This window comes from Macaca mulatta, chromosome X, assembly GCF_049350105.2.
Source record: "Macaca mulatta isolate MMU2019108-1 chromosome X, T2T-MMU8v2.0, whole genome shotgun sequence".
Classification (NCBI taxonomy): Eukaryota; Metazoa; Chordata; class Mammalia; order Primates; family Cercopithecidae; genus Macaca; species Macaca mulatta.
In genome coordinates, this window is record NC_133426.1 from 29,617,979 (window position 1) to 29,641,104 (window position 23,126).

Here is a 23,126-nt window from a genome sequence, read left to right on the forward strand (position 1 = left end):
TGGGCACGGTGGCTCACACCTGTAATCCCTCACTTTGGGAGGCTGAGGTGGGCAGATCACCTGAGGTCAGGAGTTCAAGACCATCCTGGCCAACATGGCGAAATCCCGTCTGTACTAAAAATGTAAAAATTAGCCGGGCATGGTGGTATGTGCCTGTAATCCCAGCTACTTGAGAGGCCAAGGCAGGAGAATCACCTGAACCTGAGAGGTGAAAGTTGCAGCAGGCTGGGATCACGCCACAGCACTCCAGCCTGGGCGATAGAGTGAGACTCCGTCAAAAAAAAAAAAAAAAAAAAGAAAGAAAGAAAAGAAAAAAAAAAAAAAAACAGAAAAGAAAGAAAAGCTCCATGTCTCTTCATTGACCAAATACAATCTCTTAACTAGCACAGCATTGATGCATTTCAGCCATCTCACAAAACTTCCCTTTTATCATACTGAAATCGTTTTCTCTTTCCCAAGAGACTGATAGACAAAGCAACTTTGTATATTCATGTCCCGGTTCTTGTGCATTATTAGGAAACAGGTAGGAAAGCTACCCTCATACAGAAGCTATGTAAATATTATTTGTGGAAGAGGAAAACCATGTATGGGTGCTAAGAAGATAAGATAGTGCCCCTGACAGTTCTACTTGATGTTTCTTAAACCTACATTATAATGAAAACTCAGGTAAATGAATTTGTATTGACTACTGAAAATGAAACAGGAGTATACTTGAATAAGTATTGAATTTTTTTTTCAGGTCATTTACCTTAAGACTCACAAAGAACATATTAGCTAATATAATTCATCGCCAAACCATGATGTAAATGGAGCTAAGGTCAGAATTAGATTCTTTAGGGACCTGAAGAAAAAACATGGCTATGACCCTAAAACCAATCTGCTCTTTTCTGATACAAATTAAATGGTGGAAAAAAAAACTGATACTAAAAACAAACACATAAACAAAAAACCCTTTAACTATCCAACCACATATGCAACAGCTTTCTATAAAATAAAACAGAATGGAAAAAAAAGGCTCAAAATCATGAATTGAACCAATGAAACATACGGGTTGGTTCAGCATTGCAACCAGATGTTATCTCAATAAAAACAAACACTATTAGCTCTTTGATGATTAATAATAGTGAATACTGTTATCACACTTCAAATATGACTCTTTAGACTGAGTTACTAATATATACAATCAACCTGCATTTTTCCTCTTTTTCTAGATTTGACAGGAAAAGTGGTGTAGCATGGAGCAAGATTAAAAGTGTAAGAGAACCTCAGATTTACATTCTAGTTCCAGCCCTGCCCTTTCTTAGTTGTGTGACCTTGAGCAAATCAGCTAACCTCTCTGAATCCTATCCCTTCACTTGAAAGTGTGTAAAAATGGCACTTATACATGATAATTTTATAAATACATTTATATATGGCATATATAATTAATACTTATATAATATGACAGTATTGAAGATAATATAAACTAATACGATATGTGTTTATATACTATTTACATATTACATATTAATATAATGTATATTCACATAAATGCATGTTTATTAGTTTAAATTATACATGAAACTCTTATAATTAAAAATTTTACATATAATTAATATATCACAAAGTTCTATATTATATATAATAAATTTATATATAAATCATATCTATACACACAATGCTTCGTAATGTGTTTGGGGTCATAAAAGAGTACTACAATCATTATTATGTTTTTGGTCAACTTTGCAAGTAGAAGCTTCTTAATATTAAACTATGGGCAAATATAATGCTGCTGCCTTCTAATGTAATTTACTTTAGGAAAAGAAATTGATGAGATAAAAGGTCTTTCTCTTTTTTCATTTTTATTTTTTTGAGACGGAGCCTCGCTCTGTCACCAGGCTGGAGTGCAGTGGCATGATCTCAGCTCACTGCAACCTCCAGCTCCCTAGTTCTAGTGATTCTCCTCCTCAGCCTCCCAAGTAGCTGGGATTACAGGCACACACCACCATGCCCAGCTAATTTTTGTATTTTTAGTAGAGATGGGGTTTCACCATGTTGGCCAGAATGGTCTCTATCTCCTGACCTCGTGATCCTTCTGTCTTGGCCTCCCAAAGTGCTAGGATTACAGGCATGAGCCACCGCACCCAGACAAGGTCTTTCTCTTTTTAACTTTGTTCGTAATACCTAGCTTGCCTTCATGCTATTATATGAGGTTAGCATTAATTTTCCATTGGAGCAGATTGCCTACAAGCACACACATACAAATAGCACACTGAGGAAGAAGGAACCAGTGCTTAAGTTCTTGTTTCTGAAAGGTAATAGAGCTTTTCTCATTACTGCAAATACATGAATGAATGAACAACATTGTAAGCACAGACATTCCATACATTCTGTCATCAAGCAGCGCTATCACTGCCTTAGTATTTTTTGTTGTTGTTCATCATTATTGATTTTTCCAACAATTGAGTTTGTTTGCAATAAGCTGAACCGGAGTATAACCTTCACTAATTAGAAAAAATGTATGGGTATTAGCTTAAGGAAGCAATAACACTTCTTGTATGTTTTCTGTTGAAACTCAGGATGATGTTTTGGAGGAGTGCTATTGTTTCTTTTTCTCCTTGTGACAATGTTGTTAAGTATGATGCAAAAAAGTCCAAAGACCCTTTAAATAATTTGCATCCATTCTAGAAGGAAAAAGAACTACAAAGGCCAGGCGTAAATGGATGTGAAAATAGCAACTTAGAATAGAATTATCTGCCATTACTCTCTCTGCATACCTCTAAGCCTTTGTCCCTATTTACAATTGTTTTTATATTTTGGTCCACTTTCAAAGTGAACACCTTAAGGATCTTCTTTGTTTTAACTATAACATTTAGAAAATATTCCTTGATTCATATTTATATTTGCTTGGTAATTATCATTTATAAAATCATAGTTGAACTAAGAAGCTAGAAAAAAGTACATGTGTGATTGATTCACTGTTCAGTTTTTCACCATTTCTGGTCAGGCTGATTGAATTGGCCAGTGCAGATTTCTTCAGCTCAGCAAAGCTTAATCATGTAAGTAATTTCAATTATATAATAAATAAAAGCTGCTTTGCCTCAACATATTCAGTGATTAAAAATGACTCGTTTTTTAAAATTTTCAAATCTGACAATATTTCTTGAAAGAAATAATTTGTGATAGAAATAAATTGAAAATGGGGAATACAATGGTCATTGAGGTGCAAACCAATGCAACAGAATAAAGTTAGCATGAAATTTGAAATTATTGACCAGAAATCAAAGTAACTATAAAAATATAGATGTTATTAGGGAAATCTCTAGTAGGAAAAGAAAGCCAGAAATTATCACATTAGCATTACCATGAGATGTCATTAAATTCTTAAATAGAGCTAAAGACGAGAGCATCATGACTCTACCATTCATATGAAGGAGACTAAATAGAGAATGATATTGAATCCATTTCCTTTTAAAAACCTTAACAGCATAGGGTAAGTATTTGGTGATGGATTCTTGGCTGCAGAAAATTCCTCATGATAAATAGGATGCTATCATTAAATATCACAAATGCTAAATGCTGGGAATACATTAACTCCTCCAAGTCCAATCCCCTGAAAGTCATCTTATTTTCTGAAAATCATTATCATAAAGGGAATTCTGGGTGTGACATCTGAGAGTAAGCATGTTTAGAAGTGTCTCAAGAGTACATGACAGTAACAAATTCAGGAAGGTAAGACAAGAAGTATCCAGTCTTTGCAGGGGCAAAAATGACCCTTCTCTTTATTCCTTAATTTAATTTTATTTATTTTGTGTGTGTGTGTGTGTGAGATGGAGTTTAGCTCTTCTTGCCCAGGCTGGAGTGCAATGGCTCAGTCTTGGCTCACTGCAACCTCTGCCTCCTGGGTTCAAGCGATTCTTCTGTCTCAGCCTCCCAAGTAGCTGGGATTACAGGCACCCACCAACCCGCCCATCTAATTTTTGTATTTTTAGTAGAGACGGGGTTTCACCATGTTGGCCAGGCTGCTCTCGAACTCCTGTCCTCAGGTGATCCACCCACCTCGGCCTCCCAAAGTACTGGGATTACAGGCATGAGCCAACATACCCAGCCCTATTCTTTAATTTTTAAATAGCTTTGGCCTTCACTCCTATATATAAAAGTATACTGCTGATGAGGAATATATACCTCATTTAAAATGTGTGCTTTAAAGTCGAGTCTCTGCTGTCTACCATACCAATGTAGGTTTTGGTCACTATCAAGTTATTTTCGTTCTCCGCATGTAAAACTGCCATGTTCTTCATGATTTTTTTCTATACATATGGTCACTATCAAGTTATTTTCGTTCTCTGCACTTAAAACTGCCATGTTCTTCATGATTTTTTTCTATACATACACAGTCATTGCTAAGATAAACATTATTTTTAGACATCAAAATTCCTAGCTTATTATTTTACATCATATTAGTACAATTGTCAAGAGACAATTTTATGTTTCTTAATTCACGTTTTCTCTTTGTAATCTGAGTTCCTCAAATAAGAAATATTAATAATGGTGGCATATTTTGGCACTTGTGGAATTAACTAGCAATATGTAAATTTCTAAATAGCATACTGTTAAAATGCTTCTATTCTTCAAACTGTAATAATTTGCTGAGAAATTATAATAATAAATTTTAAGAATTTTTGGCTAAGTGCAGAAAAATCTTTTGAAATATTAATACATTAGCAAAATGTATCATTTAGGGAAATAATTTTATTATAAGGAAATAACTTAGAAATTTGATAATAAGCATAATTTAATGAATAATTTTCTGAATGAGTCATTTCTTTGCAAGAAAAAGAATTTTTCTCTATGCGTATGTGTGAAGCAAGTTGCTGTAAAGGAATTCAAAACTTGTAAGGAAAAGAAGCCAAAGAATTACCAAAAAATATTCCTGGGTGTTTTGAGGTTTCATAAGATATTTGATAATATATTGAATGACTCTCTTTGTGAAACATTTAGTAACAGACAGTCCAGGAAAAAGCTCTTTTTTTTTTTTTTTGAGACAAATTCTCACTCTGTCACCTAGACTGGAGTGCAGTGGCACGATCTCAGCTCATTGCAACCTCTGACTCCTGAGTTCAAGTGATTCTCATGCCTCAGCCTCCTAAGTAGCTGGCATTACAGGCATGTGCCACCATGCCTGGCTAATTTTTGTATTTTTAATAGAGATGGGGTTTTGCCCTGTTGGCCAGGCTGGTCTTGAACTACTGGCCTCAAGTGGTCTACCAGTCTTGGCCTTCCAAAGTGCTGGAATTACAGGCGTGAGCTGCTGCACCCAGCTGAAAGCTCATACTTTACTAATCATGAAACCCTATATTTAAAAAAACAACAGTAAACTATTAGGCTGATCTTTTCCAGTGATTATAGCCAAAGCACCAGGCCAGCAAGTGAAACATAATAGGCCCTCAATAAATAATGGTTGAAATAGCCATATGATCAGACTCCACACATAAAGGCTGAACTGAATTGAGGTAATTCAGGATAGAACCCACTGGATAATCAAGCACATAATATTGGCTTTAATTATGTAGCTGTTTCAGAATTGAGAGGTGATGAAGGGACTCGAACAGCTTGATGCTCTGGCTACTGGGCTGTTTGGATGGCTATGCGCTCTTTGCTCTTACTCCATTGTGAATTTCCGAAGCCGAGACAGCCTTAATTAGATGTGAGTCTGATATGATAAATATATTGTTATGGTGAATATAAATGTTTTATACAACAATAATATTTCATGCCAATTAAAAGTAAATTCCAAATACTTTGCCAATAAAATTGAAAATACGATTTTTCCATTGGCGTGTCCATGATGGCATAAATAATGCGTATTTATTTATTTATCAAGAGGGCTCTTATTGAACACCCTGAGCTTTCTAGCAGCTATCTCCCTCGTGCAGTGTGCCAGCTCATTAGGAAGACTACGAAGTTACAATGGAGTCATCCTGAAATGACTTCATTTCAACACAAATTCCATGTAAACAGATTTTTGGAGAGCCATCTGTCCCTTGAGGTCTAGGTTATCTTTTGGAAATTGGAACTAAATGGATGAAAAGTATAGAAATGCTTTGGTCTTCCAAATACTTTCTTAATCACTTCTAATTGTAAAAAAGAGGAAAAAGTGGCTTTAAGAAAAAATAGTAAATTAAATCAATTCATAAGCTATTTTGTATGATACAGGAGACATTTATAAGAGTAAGCTATTTTGTATGATATTTTGTATGATATTTTACAAGCTATTTTGTATGATATAGGAGACATTTATAAGAGCAATTGTGACTAGTTATCTTATTGCAAGCCTTCATCTCCACATTTGACTTCACTGGCAGATGCGGCAACTTACAAAACAAATTAGGCCATTTCAAATGCTAGTACTACAGAGCTTGGTTTTTTCCCCCCAATCTTAAGAGACTTCATGGATATTTTAATGTTAGATTTTACAATTTAACATATTAAGATATGATTACTAAAGACTAATTCTTGTCTCTACTACCTCCATGATTTCATTACTGTCATGTGCTGTTGGGACGCTTCTGAAGCCAAAAACAACAACTGTAACAGAATGTGTAGATTACATGCCATTAGTTTCACTGTTCATAATGCCAAGTATATTCCAGAGTATGTGGTGAATGCCTCCAACTTTCATGAAGATATCCTTTTTCCTTTTTTCCATAAAAAGACATCATCGATGGCAACTAGTATAATGGACAGATCATTCGAAAAGCACATTTGATCATCAAACATTTTCCAGGTCCCAAAAACTTTCTGGAAACACACAATGGAATTTAAACCTAGTAAGAAGGCTGGATGAACATACTGAACTCTAATCCAATAAAATGTACAATAGTAGAGCTATGCAATTAGTATATGGAGACACAGTTGATGATGCCATTAATTTTTCTTTGGGAAGTAATAATTATCAGCTAATCTTAACTGAATACAACTAATCTTAACTGAATAATTACTGTGGGTCACATTCTCCTTTAAGTGCTTTAAATGTACTAACAGAGTGAGAGGGAATGGATATTACTTCCATATTTTTAGACTCTAAGATATAATGCATCTTATCCAAAGCCCCATGGGGCTAGTTGGCAGTGGAGCTAAGATTTTAACTCAGGAAATATGGGTTCAAAACCTAGGTTTTGCCCCCAGGCCATACTGCCTTTCTGTTTTCCTTCAGAGTCATTTAAGAAAAGTCTGGAGACAAATTGATATTTTTGTTAAAATCTAAAATATAAAGATGACTTCATCATTTAAAGAAAGAATAGAAAGAGAATTTAAACAAAGGACATATAGTGAGCAAAATTAGGAGGAAATGAAAGGGAGAATAAGTTGATGGGAAATTACCCAAAGTTTGAGTTGCTAAATTGGAGGGCATGCAAGAAGCAGCATTGCAATGAAATTGTAAAGGGAGATGGAGCCCAGACTAGGAGTCGCCTTGTAGGCCATCAAATAGGATTTGGGCCTATTTTGTGGGATCCATTAGAGGATATTGTTAAACTTACTCTTAGCATTATACTGACTCCCTAGCCAGGTCAAAGTACAACTTAAGCTGCCAATGAAATATATTGGCTTTAAATTTTTGTCACCATTTTTAAAGTGTAGTATGGAACTGAAACATTATATAAACATTATATAGACAAAAGAAATCATTTATTCTAAATATTCTTAAGCTGTTTGAATAATGATTGGTCTAAATGTATTCCTTTCATATAAATTATATAAACTCCCTTTGAAATGAGGTATGAGTTAAATAAGCAATTTTTATGTTGAAAAGTTCAGTAATTTTAAAAATTAAAATGCTCTCACTGAAGCCTCCAAATCATGCATACTATATACAATCTTTTGTGTTGTAAATGTCCATGATGAAAGAAAACAAACAAAACAAGACATCAGCACCACCACCACCAATAAAATTTCAATCAGAAGGGATCACTTGGTTTCAAACTTTATGCAGCTCTCAGATAGCCAGACTTTCTTTGTTAAAACCATTCAATACAATGTTTAGGAAGTGTCGTGGTTAACAGAAAACATCATGTGCTAATATTAATTTGGAAAATTCTATGTGGTGGCAGAGACCCTATGATGTTCCAGTCTCTTGAAAGCTATTTGGGAATAGTGAGTGTTCCTTCTAACTCTTTTATGTGGGGGTATGTGGAATCTTCTAATCTCCAAAGCCACTGGGCTTCTATCCTGACCCTTATTTCCTGATACATGGACCCTCTTCTTAACTCTGGAGTGTTGGACTTTCTCTTTTCTGCCCTTCACTGGTGGCTTGGTTTAGTTTTCTGGTAATTGCACTTCTTCCTGAGCACATCCAGAATCTTCTCAGAGGAGGCAATCATTCCATTATTTCCTTGTGACACCTGAATTCTCCATCTCCTTACCCAAAGAGCCTCCTTTATGTGTCACTTTCCCTTTGAAGTTATCTTTTCCTTCTTAGAAAACTTTTTGTTTCTATTTTAAGAAAAGCTGGGTAACACAAGAACATGAAACATTAAGAAGTAGATGGTAAATTGATTAGACATAAGATGCTTCATATTTGTATCCTCTGTCCTATTTTCCACTTTTTCTTCAGAAAATAGTCCATGACTTTGTAGTCATAGCTGTTTTTCACTTTACATATCAAGAACCAATGTTTAGGAAACAAATAATTGTGAGTAAGTACTTACATGGAGTTGCGTATCAAAAGATATTTAATTTTCAGGTTAAATTTATAATATGAATAGCTATGGTATAATTTTGAGAAAAAAATCATTGTTAGTCATTACAGATATTTATTAATGGCCAAACTAGGAAACAAAGATTATGAGCCTCATATAGGATACATGTTTTGAACTTTCAAAGGAATACACAGTATTTCATTACGTCAGTAGGTCTTTCCCTCCTTAGGTATTGATACCCCTACAAGTGTAATGATGAGGCATTTCTAATTTGGTAAAAATAATTAAAGTTCATTTTTGTGAACAACTTAGTTGTTAACCAATTAGAATCTACGTAGATATATTCTATTATCACATCACCCTAAGATTTTTACAATCTGATAAATGCTATTTTTCATGAGGAAGAGTGATAGAATTAGAGCCACAGTCTAGCTCATGCAGTTATAGCCATGGAACGAAACATATGTGCCTGCCATTTATCTCAGGTATCTCATTGAAAAAAAGGATAAGAAAAGCTGATCGAGAGTAGGTTACTAAGCATCATCCATAAATTGAGAATTGGTTCTCAAACAATAACTCTGAATCAGCAGAAATCCAATGTTTGCTAAAAGCTATACATGAAGAGTTAAAGTAGTTGATCTCCTCAACTCTAGTCTCTTGTTATTTTTATATTAAAAGGTCAAATGCTTGCTTTGTTCTGAAGTTAATATACATATACACATATATACATATATATACACATATGAAATAGAACATGAATATGTGGATTATATCAGAGCAAGTGATAATCTAAAACTAGATCCTAGTTAATATTTCAACAAATAGGGACTAAAAGCCTACTATGTGGTCACAAAATATTGCTACAGCTGTAAATAAATTAGGTATAATTCCTTCTAAAATGTTCAGTCTACAGTGGAGACAGCCACTAAATAAATTATCATATACTAACCAAAATAAATAAATGCTTATCATTACTGAATTTCTGATGTTCTTGCAAAAACAATGTGGAAAACAACTATATGTGTAAATTTACTACTGAATATGGTAGTTATCCTTTAAAAGACAATTTAATGGCTTCTTGGCCTTTTGGCTAAGATCAAGTGTAGTATCTGTTCTTATCCATTTAAAAGACAATGTACCATAATACCTGAGGAAGGACATATATTTTATAACATAAATACATGTTCTCAAATAAAAATTAAGCCTTCTAACAAGTGATTTTACTTTTAGGCATGTAACTTCAAAAATGTGGAAAAATGGACGCTGGGTGTGGTGGCCCAAACCTGTAATCCCAGTGTTTTGGGAGACCGAGGTGGGAAGATCACTTGAGGCCAGGAGTTTGAGACCAGCCTGGGTAACATAGTGAGACCCATTTCTACCAAATTATTTTTTAATTACCTGGGTATGGTGGTTCACACCTGTAGTCCTATCTACTTGGGAGGCTGAGGCAGGTGGATCACTTAAACCCAGGAGTTTCAGGTTGTAGTGAGCTATGATCACACAGCTGTACTCCAGCCTGGACAACAGAGTGAGACCTTGTCTCTCAAAAAAACATGAAAAAATGCAACTACCTATATCTGTGTCTATCTATCATATATATATATATATATATATATATATATATATATATATATATATATATTAGGTCCCACAGATGTAAAATTTTTAATGTACTTTTATTGTAAATAAACACTGCTGGATTTAGATATCAAAAATATTGCAGATTAAGGCTTGATAGGCCGGGCGCAGGGGCTCACGCCTGTAATCCCAGCACTTGGGGAGGCCAAGGCAGGTGGATCACAAGGTCAGGAGATAGAGACCATCCTGGCCAACATGGTGAAACCCTGTCTCTACTAAAAATGCAAAAATTAGTAGAGCATGGTGGTGTGCGCCTGTAGTCCCAGCTATTCAGGAGGCTGAGGCAGGAGAATCCCTTGAACCTGGGATGTGGAGGTTGCAGTGAGCCGAGATCGCGCCACTGCACTCCAGCCTGGGTGACAAGGTGAGACTGTCTCAAAAAAAAAAAAAAAAAGAATTGATAAACATTAGAAAGTTAACTGAGGGAAGTCATCAAATCCACTTCCTTAAATAGGTAAGATTCTCCTTCGATAGTGCTAATTCCTTTGAGAATACTTGAATGAAAGGAGATGAGCATTCATGTATTATTTGAATTTAAATCAATGCTTTCCTGAGTAACCTTGGTGATGTGGTCCTTTCACATCTGAGAGTTTATTTTACATCCCCAGATATTCTACCTTAATTGCAATTTTTCCTCCAGTTGGTTTAGAAATGGTACAGAGGAGAGTTAATAAAATTAATCACTCTAAAATTGAGCCACTTATTCTTTTATCCTATGTAAGTAAAATAACTGAAAACCAAGCAGCTAGCTTTACCCTATGGTCTCAAACATATGAGTTAAAAGACATAATCAAGACTATCAATGTGTTCAATATATTTTTCCTTAGCATCATTAATCTATTCCCTGTAAGGCTGGAGTTTATAAAATGAGATTCTGTAAAGAGAGAGATACCTTGTCTAAATCAAAGTGTGTGTTTTATGACATAGTAGAGTAGATTGATAAGTTGACTAAAATCAGGTAATTCCAGGTAGATTGGCTTAACATGTCCAAAACATTCTGTGCAAGTTAAATGACTGGTAAGTAAAATGATGGGACTCGTGAAAGTTAATTTAATTATCAGTCAAAAATACATAAAATAATTTCAATATTGTTACTACCTCACTCGAGTAGGTGTTTCTCACAGGCACTTGCTTCATTATTTATTTGTCATCATTCCTAATAAACAGGTACTTGAGTTCATGTCATCTAAAAATAAATGGCCTACCCGACATGGAAAACTGATGTAGGCATATACTCACCCAACATTTAATTACCTGAATCCATCTCAATGACTTCCTTTTCTATTCAAATAACCAGCTTGGAATTTGATTTACTAAAATTAACTTTTGTGGTATTGTTTCAACAAAGGACAGCCTTTTGTGTGACAACCTATAATATTTAGCTACTAAAAGACCTACCATATTTCACTCCCACTGAGAATTATTTGTTATCTAATATCACTTATAGACTTCATGTAAATCAAATAATTATTTCTGGCTCTGCATGGTGTAAGGATGATTAAACACTTGTCAAGCTATCAGAAGAATAAGGCCATTTCCCAGCATGGAATGACGTTATTTATTCCAGGCCCAATGATTGGTACCAGAACTGACCCTTAATAATAATATTCATGACCTGGGAGTGGGAGGGGAGAAATCATTTAGAATGATTAGTCTTATCACAATCCTAGGGTATTAGAATTTTCAACAATGCTGAAATAATTGTGCAACTTTAAGGAAACGTATAAGAAGGTAGCTAAATTATCACTGAACTCACTGAAGTTAGTGAATACTATGCAGTGCTAATCATGTATGGCTTCTCAAAAGCATTTAATACTGTTGACAGCTGTCCTCTTGAGATGCTGTACCTACTTCCCTCTCTGTTCTTCAACTTTTTCTCTATTCCTTTGCTGTCTCTTTGGCTGGTCCTCTGTATTTTTGGCTGGTCCTCTGTATTTTGTTCCTCCATTACATATTTGAATCCTGTGATTTGTCATGCGTTGTCTTTGCTTTTCATTTTACTTGCTGTTCTGATAAATTCTACTCCTTCAAGTGTGTTTACTGCTTTTCATATATTCTTTAGGTAAGATCTTTTTCTTGACCTTCAAGCCCGTATCAGCACACCAGGAGAAATCTCCCACTGATAAGTCACATTCATCCTGGATAAATTGATCTCATTATCTATCATTCAAAACTGACTTTTCATAATATATGACTCCAAAATTCTTATAGTCATGTAGGAAAATTGCTGGCCGTTATCCTCCCTCACAGTCCCATCCATTAAAATCTGATGAGTGAACTGAAATACTACTCAAAACTCTATCCTGGGTCTTCTTTCCCCACTACCCTGACTCATGTTCCTGTTACCTGTCCATTATCACCATTCCAAAAGACTCCCTGCCTGAATTCTTGCACATCTATAATCCATCTTCACAAGTGTGTTTTTTAATACACAGAAATGATTAACCACAACAGCCTTCAACAATACAAGACTACCTAAAGTCCAAACATACTAAGTTGACATAAGTATCCTTTGTGGTCATATGTTGAGCCTCCTTTCCAGCCTCCTTTAGCTCGGTCACCTTTGTGCTCTAAGTTTCAGCTATACTATGCTACCAAGGCATAGCAGGATGTTTTACACCTATGTGCATGAGCATGATGTGTATGTGCATGGACACATGTGTTTTACACAATTCTCACAGCTTATAAAACACACTGCATCAGCTATCTATTGTTACATAACAAATTAGCACCAATTTAATGGCTTAAAACAATACACATTTATTATTTCACAGTTTCTGTAGGTTAGAAACCTGGGCATGACCATGCTGGGTCCTTTGCTTCAGAGTGTCTCACAGACTGCAATAAAGGTGTCAGTCAGGACTACAGTCTCATCTGAAGGCTCAACTGGGGAAGGATCTGCTTCTATATTCACTCAGTGGTTGTTGGCAGAATTTAATTTCTCAAAGCTTTCAGTCCTAACTAGCTGTTGGCCAGAGGCCTCTTTTAGTTCCTTACTACCACGGCTTCTCTATAGGCAGCTGCCTCATAAGTATGGCAGCTGCTTCATCAAAGCCAACAGTAGAGAGAGTCTTTTAGCAAGATGAAGTTCACAATCTTACATAACCTAATCATTAAAGTGATATCCCATCATCTTTGCCATTTTCTATTGTGTAGGCCACTAGGTTTAGCCCACTCTGAACAAGTTGGAATTACACAAAGATGCAACTATTAGGAGGTTGGGATTATGAGGAGTCATTTCGGAATCGACCACACCCACCAACCCCACCTTCCTTTACCCCCATCCACCTGACAACACCTGCTCAGGATTATTGAAGACTCGTGTGACTTATCAAGACCTCAGTTTTTCAATATTTCCCAACAAACCCACCCTGAAGTTGGTTACTCCCTTCTTCATACTCCCAATACACCTCTAATATTGTTTTTCAATTATTGTTTACATAGTTTTCTCTCCCGTCAATACTTTGAGAACAAAAAAATGTAGTGTATTATTTTCTACTCTGTGGTAAGATTATCAGTCCAAAGAAGTGCTCATTAAATGTTGAATAATAAGTAAGTTAAACCACAGATATTAAATACATAAAATTATCTGGAAACAGATAATTACCCCAGGGATAATTGACAGCCAACGATGTGTTTAACATCTGAATGTATCGTTTACTTTAGGAAGAGTACAAATGGTAATCTTCTGTGAGTGACATCATAAAGTGACAGATGTGAATGTCTCTATTATTTTTAAGTTCTTTCAATGAGAAACAACTATAAAATGAAATGCCATGTGGATAATATAGTATAGCGGTTAAGATCACAGGCTTTAGCATCAGTCAATGGGATCAAATCTCACTTCTACCACTTATTAACTGTATGGTTTTGGACAAGTTACTTTAACCTCTCTGTTCCTTTCTTTACTGGTCTGTGAAATGTTGTCTGAAATTGTACCTACCTCATAGGGCTGTTATAAAGATTAAATACATTTATTTGTGGAAAGCAGGTAATAAAGACCTAGTGTGTATTTGACTCTCAGTAAATGCCAATCATTATTATCTCCTAATATATTGAAATAGAAAGATATTCATGATATGAAACTTGGAGAGATGTATGTAAGTTGTTAATTATCTTTAATATATACATAGATCTATACACTTAGTTCATCTATATGTTTGTATATGGGAAAATTGGGAAGTATACACAGATTTTTAACAATGATTGTTTCTAGGAATTAGGGAAGAAGTAAGGGCGGGTAACTTTATTTTTGTATTTTGCAGATTATTGTATTATTTGAATTATTCTAAATAAGCATATATCACTTTTTTTTTTTTTTTTTTTTTTTTTGAGATGGAGTTTCACTCTTGTCGCTCAGGCTGGAGTGCAATGGCACTATCTTGGCTCACTGGAACCTCTGCCTCCCGGGTTCAAGCCATTCTCCTGTCTCAGCCTCCTGAGTAGCTGGGATTACAGGCACCCACCAGCACGCCTGGCTAATTGTTGTAGTTTTTTGTTTTTGTTTTGTTTTGTTTTGTTTTGTTTTTGAGACGGAGTCTTGCTCTGTCACCCAGGCTGGAGTGCAGTGGCATGATCTCGGCTCACTGCAAGCTCCACCTCCCAGGTTCATGCCATTCTCCTGCCTCAGCCTCCCGAGTAGCTGGGACTACAGGTGCCCGCCACCACCCCCAGCTAATTTTTTGTATTTTTTAGTAGAGACAGGGTTTCACCATGTTAAGCAGGATGGTCTTGATCTCCTGACCTTGTGATCCACCCGCCTTGGCCTCCCAAAGTGCGGGGATTACAGGCGTGAACCACCACGCCTGGCCTGTTGTAGTTTTAATAGAGACGGGGTTTCACCATGTTGGTCAGTCTGGTCTCCAACTCCCAACCTCAGGTGATCCACTCGCCTCGGCCTCCCAAAGTGCTGGGATTACAGGCGTGAGCCACTGTGTCCGGCCACATATATCACTTTTATAATCTGTTATGGATTCGATATATTCTTCCAAAAAGATATGTTGAAATCCTAACCCCCGGTAAGTACCTCAGAATGTTACTTTATTTGGAAATAAGGACATTAGAGATGTAATTAGTTAGGGTGAGGTATGCTGGTGTAGGGTGGGCCCTAATTCAATATGATTAGTGTCCTTATAAGAAGAGACACCCAGACACATAGAGAACACCATTGGGTAATGGAGCCAGTGACTGAGTGCTGCAGCCGCAAGCCAAGGAATGCCAAGGATTGCTGACAGAGCACCAAAAGCTAAGAAGAGGCAGGGAAGGATTCCCCTACATGTTTCAAAGGGATCATGGTTCTGCCAACACCTTGATTTTGGACTCCTAACCTCCAGAACTCTGAGACAATACATGTCTGTTGTTTTAAGCCACGTAGTTTGTGGTTCTTTGCTACCACAGGCCTAGAAAACTAACAGCCAAAATAAATAAATTAATATTTTTAAGTATATACAAAAAAGAAGAGAAAAGACAGGCAGTTTCATAGCTCATAAAATTATAATCTCTTGAAGTTTAAGCTTCAGGTTCATTTTGACTCTTACCTCTCCAGCCATGGCAATAAAATTATTATTTTTTGACATCCCAGCCAAATATTTGACAAGGAGTTCATAAACTACTGAGAAGTGCTAAGAAATGTAGGAGCTATATCTTTCTCTTCTGTTCCTCCACGAAATTTCTTCTATCCAATTTCCAATCATGCAAATCGTATCAAGAAGGCAAATAATCCAAGGGTTAAGCAACATTTGATTGGCTGCTGTGACTGCATGTATCTAAAGAGAAACAGAAAGTAATTTAACGGCCGGGCGCGGTGGCTCAAGCCTGTAATCCCAGCACTTTGGGAGGCCGAGACGGGCGGATCACGAGGTCAGGAGATCGAGACCATCCTGGCTAACACGGTGAAACCCCGTCTCTACTAAAAAATACAAAAAACTAGCCGGGCGAGGTGGCGGGCGCCTGTAGTCCCAGCTACTCGGGAGGCTGAGGCAGGAGAATGGTCTAAACCCGGGAGGCGGAGCTTGCAGTGAGCTGAGATCCGGCCACTGCACCCCAGCCTGGGCGACAGAGCGAGACTCTGTCTCAAAAAAAAAGAAAGTAATTTAACTACGGTATGTGACTCAAGTGATACATGTTTTAGGTAAATAATTAGAAACAAAACAAAAAGTCAAGTAGTTTCTAGCCTGTCCTTCAACTGTTTAAAATATTACAGCAATAAAACTAATGGAAAGAGATTTTTTCCCTAACTACATCAAAGTTATTAAAATGTAGAGTCAATTAGAAAAAAATATAATAATGTACATTCATAATTGTTGTTAACAACTCATATCAAATGGACAAACTGTTTGTCACCAATATATGTAGGAAAGGTTAGGGCTTCTCAAAAAATGTTTAATGATGAAACTTTCCAATTTTAATTTTTTTTTAATTAGCATCTTATAGAAGGAGGAGGAAGAGGGTCAAAAACAAAGAACTTTCTTTTCTCAATATGTATAGCCATGGAAGATGGCAGAAGGGAGTGAAAAAATTCGATCATTTTTATTAATAAAACAAATGGAGAAAGCAGTGGAACCAGTAACCCCAATAATGAATCATATATTATTATTTATTTTATTTGCCTATCTCTTTCACAAATATCTAGCTATTCATCAAGTAGACATTCCCTCTAAGGCGCAAAGAAATACTGAAGTTTTAATCTACCATTGTTTCATCCTTTCTTCTGGTGGAAATACTTGTGTTCATAAGAAACTTTCCAAATTAATTAAACACGTTTAAGGTTGATACTGGCCAGAGACTTTCCTGTCTTCCAATTTAAGAGATTTTGACAAACATATGAGAATTACATTACAAAATATGGCAAGACAGGGAAAGAAAATAGAAGAGGGGAAAGAAAGGAGAGGGAATGAAAGGAGGAAGGAAAGAAAGAAAACTGAAAACGGAAATACAGGCCAGGCACGGTGGCTCACGCCTGTAATCCCAGCACTTTGGGAGGCTGAGGCAGCTGGATCACTTGAGGTCAGGAGTTCAAGACCAGCCTGACCAACATGGTGAAACCCCATCTCTACTAAAAAATTACAAAAATTGTCTGGGTATGGTGGTATGTGCCTGTAATCCGAGCTACTTGGGAGGCTAAGGCAGGAGAATTGCTTGAGCCCTGGAAGTGGAGGTTGCAGTGAGCCGAGATCATGCCATTGCACTCCAGCCTGTGCAACGAGAGCAAAACTCCTCTCAAAAAAAACCAAAAAAACAAAAAAACAAATTTCCTCTCATTCATTTCACAAATGTCAAGTATTTGCCATTATTCCTAAGGAAATGAAAAGAAACAAAAACAAAAACGGAGGTCACATTGTTCTGAAATAGTTACTGTTACTTACTATTGAGAGTGCAAACCACCCATGTTTCCTCTTGTGCTTATGCAAAGGTTAAACAGCCTGAGAATTACCTGCACCATGGAAATGTATTCTGGGGTTAATAGAAACAAAGTGTCCATCTTTGAGTTATTTTAACAACTAAACCCTAGAGACCAGAGATAAACTAAAGGAGAGTAAAGAAATATAATTACATTGGACAGTAATGTCATGAAGAGTTAATTGGGATTCAGTGAGTCATAACTTATTTTGAAGATGTGGCATTTTAGAAAACCACCTAGCTTCATTTATATTACCCTCAGACATTAAAGGTGTAATTGTTGTCATTATCGTTTTAATCGGTACTGTAATTTAATGGCTATACACGTGGTTGTTGTAAGGTCTTTTAAGCTGTTGGGATTTCAATATTTGACATGTAGCTTGAAAAAATAATTATGACATTTCACAGATTTAAGGTTGGCCTTTGCAGTTAATTACAGCACTGCCTTTTCAAAATGGTTATTATTGATAATACAAATACTCAAATACTCAAATACAGAGCTGCCTTCATCTGTACCATAGTTCTTTTTCTTAGAGATTTCTGGAATTTATTAGAAATCACTGGGATTATCTAATCAGGCCAACACTGCCACCATATTTATGCAGTATGTAATGTATGGTAGCTATATTGCAAAATACCAAAAGAAAAGCACTTGTAGTAGTTCCTACTTGGAAAACAATATTGTTACTAAAAATTATGGTGGAAATAATATTTTATTAACTGTAGGCCTTGATTGTCTTGATTGCAAATGCTAGGTGCCATATTATGCACACAGCTTGAAATATATGTGGCACAATGAATAAAAGCTTACTTTCCTAAAATATAAAATGATTGAGGAATTCGATGATCACATTTAAATATTTTCAAAAAGGGTTATTTTCTACCCAGCAGTAGAATAATTGATAGATAATTACAAAAGAGGCTATGCCAAAATTATTGCTAGGCCCTTTATATTGAGACAATGGTCTTTATATAGTGTTTGATGAGAAATCTATCATTTCCCTTGGGGTAGTGGCCAGTTACTTATCACCGTAACAACTTAAATGACTCTGTTTCTAGACTTCTAGTTAGGGGCACTTCTTAAATCTTGAAAATGGGGCAAAGCATAAATTTCTAAGATGAAGATTTACTTGGTTGTCTTCACTCTTAGTACATGGGGTGAGTTTCAGCTTACAAACCTGGCCTCTCCTCTGAAACTAGCAAGGAAGGACCAAGTGTCACAATATAGCAGGAGCTCTTAACCCATCTGCACAATCATTGCGAGATGGGGAGTGGGTAGGCTACCCAATCAGTGCCTCTGACTTGATTGATCCAGATCTGGGTGTGTACAATTTCTTATAAAGCTCTCAAGGTGATTCTAGTATGCATCCAGGGCTGAGAACCACTTCATTAGTGATTATTAGATCAGTTTTCAAAATACAGCCTATCTAACATTGATGGACTCTGTCAATGTCAGTATCCTGGTTGTGATATCATAGTATGATTTCGTAAGAGGTTACCACCAGAAAAAAATTGGGTAAAGGGTACGTGGAATGGGGTCTCTCTGTATTATCTCCTACAACTGCATGCAATTCTATAAGTATTTCAAAATAAAAAAGTTTAACTTATTTTTTAATAGTCTACCAGTGAACTCCATTAAACTTACTTGTGACTCTTAAAGATACAGATTTTTGGGCCTCATCACAGATCTAGCAAATCAGAATGCCTGTAGGTGTGTCCTGGAATCTACATTTTTAAACACGCTCACCAGAAGATTTTGCTGAAACATTGATTTAGCTACTTACATGTTTAGGTTTTGAGTAATATTGGGCACCTGGACAGTCCTAGGTAAGTGAGAATTACACACACTGGCACACCAAGTTCCCTGCCCTATTCAGTATTCTACTGCTATTCCTGCTGCACTTGTCTCAAAAAATAGGATTTCATATACCAAGGTATTATGATGATACTAAGGCAAACTAATGCATAAAAATAATATATAATGAATTATTGAATCATTCAACAATTTTTTTTATTGAATACCTATTATGTGCCAGATACAGTTCTAAGTATTGCTTTTAAGAATGACACATGAAAAAATGCTCATCATCACTGGCCATCAGAGAAATGCAAATCAAAACCACAATGAGATACCATCTCACACCAGTTAGAATGGCAATCATTAAAAAGTCAGGAAACAAAAGGTGCTGGAGAGGATGTGGAGAAACAGGAACACTTTTACACTGTTGGTGGGATTGTAAACTAGTTCAACCATTATGGAAAACAGTATGGCGATTCCTCAAGGATCTAGAACTAGATGTACCGTATGACCCAGCCATCCCATTACTGGGCATATACCCAAAGGATTATAAATCATGCTGCTATAAAGACACATGCACACATATGTTTATTGCGGCACTATTCACAATAGCAAAGACTTCGAATCAACCCAAATGTCCATCAGTGACACACTGGATTAAGAAAATGTGGCACATATACACCATGGAATACTATGCAGTCATCAAAAAGGATGAGTTGGTGTCCTTTGTAGGGACATGGATGCAGCTGGAAACCATCATTCTTAGCAAACTATCACAAGAACAGAAAACCAAACACCGCATGTTCTCACTCATAGGTGGGAACTGAACAATGAGATCACTTGGACTCGGGAAGGGGAACATCACACACCGGGGCCTATCATGGGGAGGGGGGAGGGGGGAGGGATTGCACTGGGAGTTATACCTGATGTAAATGACCAGTTGATGGGTGCTGACGAGTTGATGGGTGCAGCACAGCAACATGGCACAAGTATACATATGTAACAAACCTGCACGTTATGCACATGTACCCTAGAACTTAAAGTATAATAATAAAAAATAAATAAATTTTAAAAAAATTGCAATGGACAACTTGATTGGAATGGTTTTGAACTGTAATGAGTCTCACTAAATAAAATGTGTTCCCTGGGAATAGAAAGATTATTCATGAAGAGCAAGAGCTTTAGTGACTTTCCACTGTTCCATGAAATACTGAGAGAGCCGAATACAATTGGAAATAGTGAATAAAAATAATTAAAGAAGAAAAAAAAATGAGTATAAGAATAACATTTGTAAGCCAATCACCTCACGCATTCTGATAGTACACGGATTTCTTATTTAAGCTTCATAACCACTCTGACGTAGGTTCTTTTATTCTCCCCTCTTTGCAGAAGAAAACACTGAAACAAGTTGTTTTATATACATTGCTAAGGATCTAGAAGTAAAAATTTGAATCTGAAATCAGATTTCAGAGACTGTTTCTTTATGGTAAAATATACATAACTTAAAGTTTACCTTTTTAACTATTTGAAGTATGCAGTTCAGTGACATTAAATACTTTCACATGCTGTGCAACCATCTTTACCTTTATACAAAAGGTAAAGAAAACAATTTGGGAGAAAAGCCTCTTGCCAGCATTTCTTCAATAATGTGATATATTATAGAAAAGCTCCTGTGCGTAAGATCAGCCTTGATCTGGCTGTATTTTTATTGAATCTAAAAAAAAGCAATTTTCAGAACTATTGTATAGTGATCAAAAACCCAGCTATAGAACCAAGCAGCTCAGTCTGAAAGCCATGGTGGTCACTTACTAGCTGCATAACACTGGGTAAATAGCTTAACCCATTTGTGCTGCAGTTACTTCTCATTTGTGAAACAGATTCACTAATAAGGCATACTAATAGTGCCAAACGGAATCTTTAGTGTCAGTATTAAATCTCTAATGTATGTGAAAGACTTAGAACATTGCCTGGCATTTCCTCAGTCCACCCACCCAATCCCACCCACACACAGTTAAAAGTTAGTTCTTATTTCCCCGATTGTCAATTTTGTGTATATCACTTGATGCACATCGTTTTCCCACATCTTTGTCACTGATTGTTTGTTTTATATAGTTCAGTAGCAAACATAATATCTAACAACCTGAATTTATTTTATTATAATCATTTCAAAAAAATTAGAGTCAAAGGTCCTCAACTGTATGTCTCCAGTAATTTCACTTGGAAAGTTTTTCAGGCACTGAATTCATTCTTGACAATAGAGGAGCATTCCCCTTTCTGTAATATTTGAGCAGAAAGGACATTGGTTCCATGAAGCCTTGTTTCTGTTTTTCTTCTGTTTATTAGAAAATACACTGTTGATGGCAAATTCATGAGCAATCTACATATATAATTAATTAGAGGAACAAATTCAAATTGACCAAATATCTCGGAGCTTTGAACAAAAGGACTTTTCAAATGGTCAAAACAATTACTTAGAATTTAAGCATTCATTTAAATGCAAGACAGTGTGCAGTAGAGATACAAAAGAGAAACCAGGCTCCCATGATATTATAAATGCTAACCCTGCTCCTTAAGCAAACGAAAGTCTCTTTCTATTGTCAGTAGCTGTCTTCTAGGACTAATAGTTTGCTATTTTATAAAAGGGAGAAAAACTTATCAAAAACATTCCATGAAATGTACCTCTTTTGAAAAATTACTCCTTAAATTTGAGGTAAAGAATTCTTTAGAAGCCAAACTGCTGAGATGATTTATCTGCACAAAAGAAAACTACTGTTCAAGAAGCATATTTGGAGAATATGTCATTGCAAATCAAAGATTCTTTTAAAAATAAATCTCAAAAGGAAGAGAGGTGGGGGAAGAGAGAGAGAGAGAGAAAGAGAGCGAAATATGTAATTAAAGTCATAGGTAATTTAAGTTTGGAAATGAACATTCATTCACTACTTTATTATATTGTAATATGGTGGTAAACAAAACAAAGCAATAATTTTGTCTGATTTTCTTTGCTAAGAAATGGAACCATTTATGAAGCTTAGCAAGTTATATGAATTTTGCTTTGATGGTAATTATGTAACAGAGTGGCAGGGGTTTCGCTTCCAGATAATGATGGACAATGAAGGTCAATTTCTATCCTGTCGTTTTGAATATTCAGTGCCAGCACAATTTAATTGGGATCAGGTAATTGCTCAGAAGGCTACACTGAGCCCACTATCATTCCTCAGTGTCGCTCCTGCAAACCTACTTATCCTGACGTTGTTTGTCAAAAACTGTCACAAGGAATGCGTCTCACTGAGAAAAATAACCTGTTTGTCATTGCTCAGAGCTTCAAGGCCATACTCTAAAGTGATAAGAAAAAGATTTTTTTTTTTTGAGCAAAACTGTCTTGTCTCTGAACTGATTAAATTGGTCCATCATGGTAATATAAGGGAACATTTTAATGAAATAAATTATTTATGGGAGTTCAGTGATATTTGCTGTTGTAGCTCTTGTGTGATAGTATCAAGTGTACCTGTTACCCTCTTTTGGCATTGAAGGATATTATGTTAGTCTTTAATATCTTTTGCAAAGTATTATAAATTATGCAAGTAATAAATGTAAACATTGTTTTAAGAACTACA

At 36.0% G+C, this 23,126-nt stretch overlaps 1 protein-coding gene and 1 pseudogene across 1 annotated transcript in view; both read left to right on the plus strand.

Moving 5' to 3' along the window:
- The window catches only part of IL1RAPL1 (interleukin 1 receptor accessory protein like 1), a 1,400,950-nt gene that overhangs the window by 1,184,287 nt on the left and 193,537 nt on the right, over nucleotides 1–23,126 (plus strand). The gene's annotated exons all lie outside the window — the stretch shown is intronic.
- LOC114675283 (U2 spliceosomal RNA) lies at nucleotides 9,749–9,886 on the plus strand (annotated as a pseudogene).